Raw genomic sequence first — 6013 nt, 5'->3', positions numbered from 1 at the left:
TCCAGCGGTGGAAGCTTGGCCGTCTCGGGGTGGTGCGGTAGCCGTGGCCAGGGTGGGGCGGTGTGGGCCAGATCCGGCGGTGGAAGGTTGGCACGACACGGATCTCGACGGATCCGACGGTGGAAGCTCGGGGCCGCGGGTGTGGAAGGTGGTGGCGCACGCGGGGGGGTTGTGGGGCAGGGATGAGCAAGGGTCGCCGGGGAAGGCTGGTGAGGCACGGTGGGAGGGGAGGGCAGAGGTAGTAAAGGATGGGATCCACAACGGAGATGCACGGGGACGAACCTGCTGTTGTCCATGCTGGAGCAGCCTTCGTTGGCACCACCGGCCTCGCTTCCTTTGAATCGAGGCATGGACGGGGGTGCCCATTCTTTCGGCCGCAGTGGAGGCGGTGGTCTGGGCTTTGCGAGACGCCGACAACGGTGCCGCGGCGTCGGAGGTGGCCGGCCGCCTGGAGCGCGCGGGGCGGCGCGAGGATGGATGCGTGGTGGCTCGCGGCCGGGTGTGCGGTGGCGCTGGGGAGGACTCCATGGGGCGGTGGGGGATACGGATGCCGGGGTAAATCGGGGCGGTTGGTCGATTTGAGATGGTCCGGCGACGCAGGGAGGAAGGTGGTGCGGCGGCGCGGGTGGGGAGGTGGTGCGGCGGCGCGGGGAGGTCGCGGGCTGGGCGGTGTGTGCCGTGTGGTCGTGGAGCACGGGGAGAGAGAGGGTTGAGGAGAGGATAAGATGGGGTGGGTGGAGTGTGTTTTCTTTTTTTCTGTTTGCCTCCACAGTTCACTTGTCGCTGTTTAGTTTGCTACGCGTGGGTCGGGTGGTGTTAGCAGAATAAGGGTTCGGTGTGCAGAATAAGACTCTAGAGGGTGTTATCATAATAGACCCACCCTATATATGGGCTATTCTATTACGCGTAACAAAACATTATTCTGTTACCCTTTTTGAACTGACATTTTTCAGGTGGTTGTACTGATGTTGTCGAAGCGGTTGAACTAATGCTTTCGGTTGTGTTTAACAGATCGTCTTCTTTAGTTCAAAAATTTTTTGTAATTTTTTTATCGGAAGGGGGCGTGTAATATATCGTTGGAAAGCTCTTGACAACCATATTTCAAGTATATTGAACGTTTTTGCAAAATCATTATGGTCTAAGAGCAGTTTTGAAAAAATCGTTTTTTTTTCAAAACCGAAAACGCGAATCGTATTTTAGACTCAATTTTCAAACCATTTGTCGGAATTGAGCAAATAAGATGGCGTTGGAAAGCTGATGAAAATTCGCATCTTCCATATATGTATTGTTTTTTCTAATTCTATATGATTTAAAAGTAATTTGAAAAACGATGAAATTATGGGTGAAATGTATTTTCGCGATTTTTTGCAAATCGTTTGTTGGATTGACACAAATGATACGGCGTTGGAAAGCTATGGAAAATGCGCAACTTTTTCGTATAGAAATATTTTCCTAATTCCTTGGGGTTTAAAAACGAATTCGAATACGGTCAAATTTAATTTTTAATGCGATTTTTTTAAAAGTTTGTCGAAATATGGCAAATAATATACCTTTGAATAGCTATCGAAAATGCGAAACTTAGTCATGTTGAACGTTTTCTCTACTTCGCAACCGTTTAAGAGTAATTTAGAATATGGCATGACGGATCTTGCTGTTTTCTTGTCTAAAAAACAGAGTAGTCGTACTGATATATGTGTATGTTTGTACTGAGCATTTTTTGTAGAGTAATTTTGAATGGTTCCAAAAAAGGGTACTTGTACTGATACTTGCATGGGTTTGTACTAAGCGTGTTTTCACTAACTAGACTTTGCTCTGTTTTTTGGGTAATATGTTTCTCATAAGTTTTCAACGGTTTATTGTATCCTAGCCCCGAACTTGCATGGTTTATATTGTTGAACTGAATGTTATTGTATCGTCACCCCTGTACTTTCATGGTTTATATCATCGAACTGAATGATATTTTTTTCAAAAATAAAATGTTTTTTTATTCTTTTTTTAACTAAACATTTTTTTTACAACAATGTTCTGAACTTCTCTTATTTCATGACTTGTACTTTTACCATTTGAATTGCATGGGTTTCCTTTTTGCTGGAATTGAGCAAAAATATTTTCTCAAGCTTTTCAAACGCTTCAAATGGAATCTTTTTTTTATTTTGAACTTACTGGGATTTTGCATTAAAATCTTTTCAAAACACAGAACTGATCATTTTTTTTAATTCAGACTTCTATGTTTCTATTTTTTGAAACCGGTTTTTCTTGTTTTTAATTTGAACATATCATTGTTTTTAATTCAAAATGTTTTTTAATTCGAACTGGTCATTGTTTTTTATTTGAACTGATTATTCTCTCTAATTTAAAATGGTCATTCATTTTTTAATTCGAACTAATCATGGTTTTTAATTTAAATTGACCATTTCTTTTATTTCAAACTAATCATTGTTTTTAATTTGTACTGATCAATGTTTTTAATTCAAACCATTTTGTTCATTCTTGCACGCACATCAAACTGTCATGTATACCTTCTTTCAAGAAGTAGCAATTATATCATCAGACAGAAAATTTTCCACATATAATACATGTACAAGAATGACATATACACCGCACAGACCGCACATTTTCATACATGAATGACATAACACGCTCCGTATTGTTCAGATTGATGCGGAATTTGATGCACCATAGCGTACATGATGCACCTTCCCTACTGTTCATATTGGGTAGATCGTTCGGTTCCATAACACGCTCATCCACGCGGCGCATGGAGGCAGACACATTGGTCACCTGGAAGGCAAAGCAGGAGCAGTTGCGCAAGGCGGAGCTCGGGAGGACGCCGTGCCCAGCGGACCGTGGGACAGCGCGCCTTGGGGGGCGGTGGGGTGGCGCGTCATGGGTGCCGGCAAGTGCGACTGCAAGTGGCTTCTAAGGTACGACCTACCTGCAATAGTCAATAATGTATTAATCCTGCACTCATGTATCCAAAGTGATATTCTCACAAGTTACCGGAGTTCGGCTGCTCCTTTACATAGCAAGACTGCTGCTACTACTACAGATTAAATGATGTAGACATGTAGCCTATACTAACATAGAAGAGATTAAACATTGTCAATTTGATGTAATTTTTTTTGTTCTGTGTACTGACATAGCAGTAATATAAGGCAAGACATTTGAAGGATTGCTCACACTAAAATAAGAAATTGTACTGAACTTAAAATAAGATTTGCACTGAACTAAAACTAGATTTTGAACCAAACTAAAATAGATCTTTGTTTAGGCATTTAAGCAAACACCTGACGGCAAAAAAAAGTGACTGACATTTAGAAATAAAGACGATGGTATAGAAAAAATTCATGCAAGAATGAGAAGTACGACTCCGACATTTTAGCAACAAACAAATGACTAGGGTAGCAAATGTTCAAACTGAAACAAACCCATCTCTCTCTCATATTAACTCTTTGTCCATGGATCCATGTGCTGTAGCATGTGAACTCCAAAGCTAGCAATAGTAGTAGCTTCCATCTTGTATATCCCAATCCCAGGCTGCATGACTGCCATGGACTCATAACAAACCGCTTATGCATTTTAAACAAACACCTAGAAGGCACGACAATGGGCAAAAAAAATCAATTGTAGAGTTGCAGACTAGTGAGCCAACCATAGAATAGAGCAAATGGAAGAGCTTGAACAATCCACATCATATACACACGAGAATTGAGTTTCTGAAAAGAATTTTAGTTATGATGTACTGAACTAAAACCACGTCAACAATTTGCGAACAGAGGTAATAATATACTATAGGAGGAATTTATTTAAATGTTTTTCAATTTTTTGAACTTACGGTTCTCGCGATTCCAAACATCTAGATCTCTGTTGTGCGAAGATCTTGACTTTTTCCTGGCGACAAATAAAAACGCTATAAGAAGTAGTACTGAATTCCTGCATCACGCCTTCAAGGGTGAACCACACAGGAAGCTTGACCAAAATCCTCATGGGAGTTTATATTTGAACTAGCTACGGTTTATTTTTTGAACTGACCTGGCAGTAATACATGAACTCTAGCACCCAATACAAGTATCATGCGACAATCTGTAAACAAAAAAAAGATGTAGGTTAAAACAAAAGTTGAAATAGCAGACAAACTCGAAGAAGCTAGCATCAACGATCTTCTAACTGAAGCACCATAGGTTCCCAATTTAATACCACTACAGAGTATTACAATAATTCTGTCAAAATTAAGTACACAAAGAACCTGCACATCAATCCATCACAGGATCATCCATTTTACATTCCATCCCCAAATATGCATGGCAAGTTTCAGAGTTGGAAGCTCTCTAAATTAAGCCATCTAAAAACTAAGTGATACATATATGTAGGAACAAAACTAGCTCTAAATGAGTAAGAACAGAGTATCAAGAAGATTCATCAAATTCATACCAAAAATGCTGAAGAATGGAGAAAGTTGAGCTGGATCAGGAGGTGAAACACGGGTGGCCTGCACACGGCTCTTTGAGTGACCGGCGTCAGAGCAAGAAGTTGGACTGATGACCGAGAGGGAAGGCTAGGCTGGCTGCTGGAGTAAGCTAACAACCATGTACTGCTGCTCGCGACGAACTCGACCTCCCTAATGCCATGGGGTTGGACTGAACACATCTCGACTGTGCAACAGAGATCTACCCTACTAATCAACATAGGCAAGTCTGTACATACAAAATTGGTTGAATATGATGAACATAACAAAATGGATGCTATTTTTCATATTTGAATTTCTAATAATTAGACTTGCGAAGGGGAAGTAGATGAACTGAAAAGCAAGAACTATTGCAAATTTTCTATACAATGAACTACCGTACAAAATAAAACTGATTTTTTTTAACACGCACACTGCACTGATTCAGCTTTCCTTTTACGAACTGATGATAAAATACATGCTGGGCTGCTACACCAGCAGCAAATCCATGAATACATGACATTTTTTGATAGCAATCTAACAAGTGTTATAGAAAAGCAGGAAACAAGCACACTTTTTAAACTACTCATGAACACGCATCAAACTAAAAGTACAAACCGCTTCTCATTCACTAAAACGTGAGCTAATTTTCAATAGAGATTCACAAAAACGGGTGATAGCAGTGAACCTGTGACGAAGAATTGAACTGAAAAAGAAATTTTTTGGAGGTAGAATACGACGTCGGAGATCGGGTGGACCGGCTACACCTCCTCATTTGGACTGATAGCTTTGGCGAAGTGGAGCTGATGGAGGTGGAGATCACGAGCGGCGCCGGGATTTGGACGCTGCAGGGAATCCATCAGCGAGCACGCATCACAAAAGCAAATGTTCAAAGAAAAATGAGATGGCGTTCTCACTGTGTGGATGATCAATGGGTGCAGCGCTTGGTGAAGATGTTGGTCGCATTTCGACTTGGACTGGAGCCAGAGCTCGACTTGGACAGCTGATGATGATCTTTATGCTGATGATCGATTGGTCTGATGGTACATGTGAATGCCAACAGATAAGCGAGCATGCTGCTATGAAGCTAACCTATTTTTATAAATTTATGGTTCAAATTCAATATCTCCATTACCTATATGCAGAATCAACACTGTCTATGGTTCAGACTACTACTATTTTCTTGAGAAAACGCATATGACATCTCTGTTGCATCATGCATTAGTCTATAAAAGCTGGGAACAAGGTTCATTTGCATCTACTACTGTCCATTGCTCTCCTTCTCACTTTCTTACACACACATGAAAAAGCTATTTGCAAAAAAAGTTTTAGAGAAATATCACCGTAATTACTCTCTGGAAGCTATTTTCACTTCTTTAGAACTATTTTCAGGAAGGATGTCAATGATGAACTGAATCAATTAGTTTTGTCTTCTTCCCTCAGGTCTGGATCAAGAGTAGCATCAGTTCAATTCAAACAAAAATAACAGTTTATGAACTTCTGCTAAGCAAGCATGCCCATCAGCACATGGAATGCCTCGGTGAATTGCACCCACTCAGTCCCCCCCCC

At 41.2% G+C, this 6013-nt stretch overlaps 1 long non-coding RNA gene across 1 annotated transcript in view; it reads right to left on the bottom strand.

The window, feature by feature from the left end:
* Nucleotides 1-3845: 3845 nt before the first annotated feature.
* LOC119304410 overlaps nucleotides 3846-6013 on the bottom strand; it is a 3133-nt gene continuing 965 nt past the window's right edge. The window contains exons 2-5 of the long non-coding RNA XR_005148250.1: nucleotides 5362-5481; nucleotides 4432-5289; nucleotides 4033-4083; nucleotides 3846-3891 (exon numbers count right to left, since the gene is read on the bottom strand). This is a non-coding gene — a long non-coding RNA (uncharacterized LOC119304410). The remainder of the gene's footprint in view (nucleotides 3892-4032; nucleotides 4084-4431; nucleotides 5290-5361; nucleotides 5482-6013) is intronic.

The sequence above is a fragment of the Triticum dicoccoides genome, chromosome 1B (assembly GCF_002162155.2).
Source record: "Triticum dicoccoides isolate Atlit2015 ecotype Zavitan chromosome 1B, WEW_v2.0, whole genome shotgun sequence".
In the NCBI taxonomy this organism is placed as follows: Eukaryota; Viridiplantae; Streptophyta; class Magnoliopsida; order Poales; family Poaceae; genus Triticum; species Triticum dicoccoides.
The sequence above is the reverse complement of the archived record's forward strand: the minus strand, read 5'-3'. Positions and strand labels throughout refer to the sequence as shown.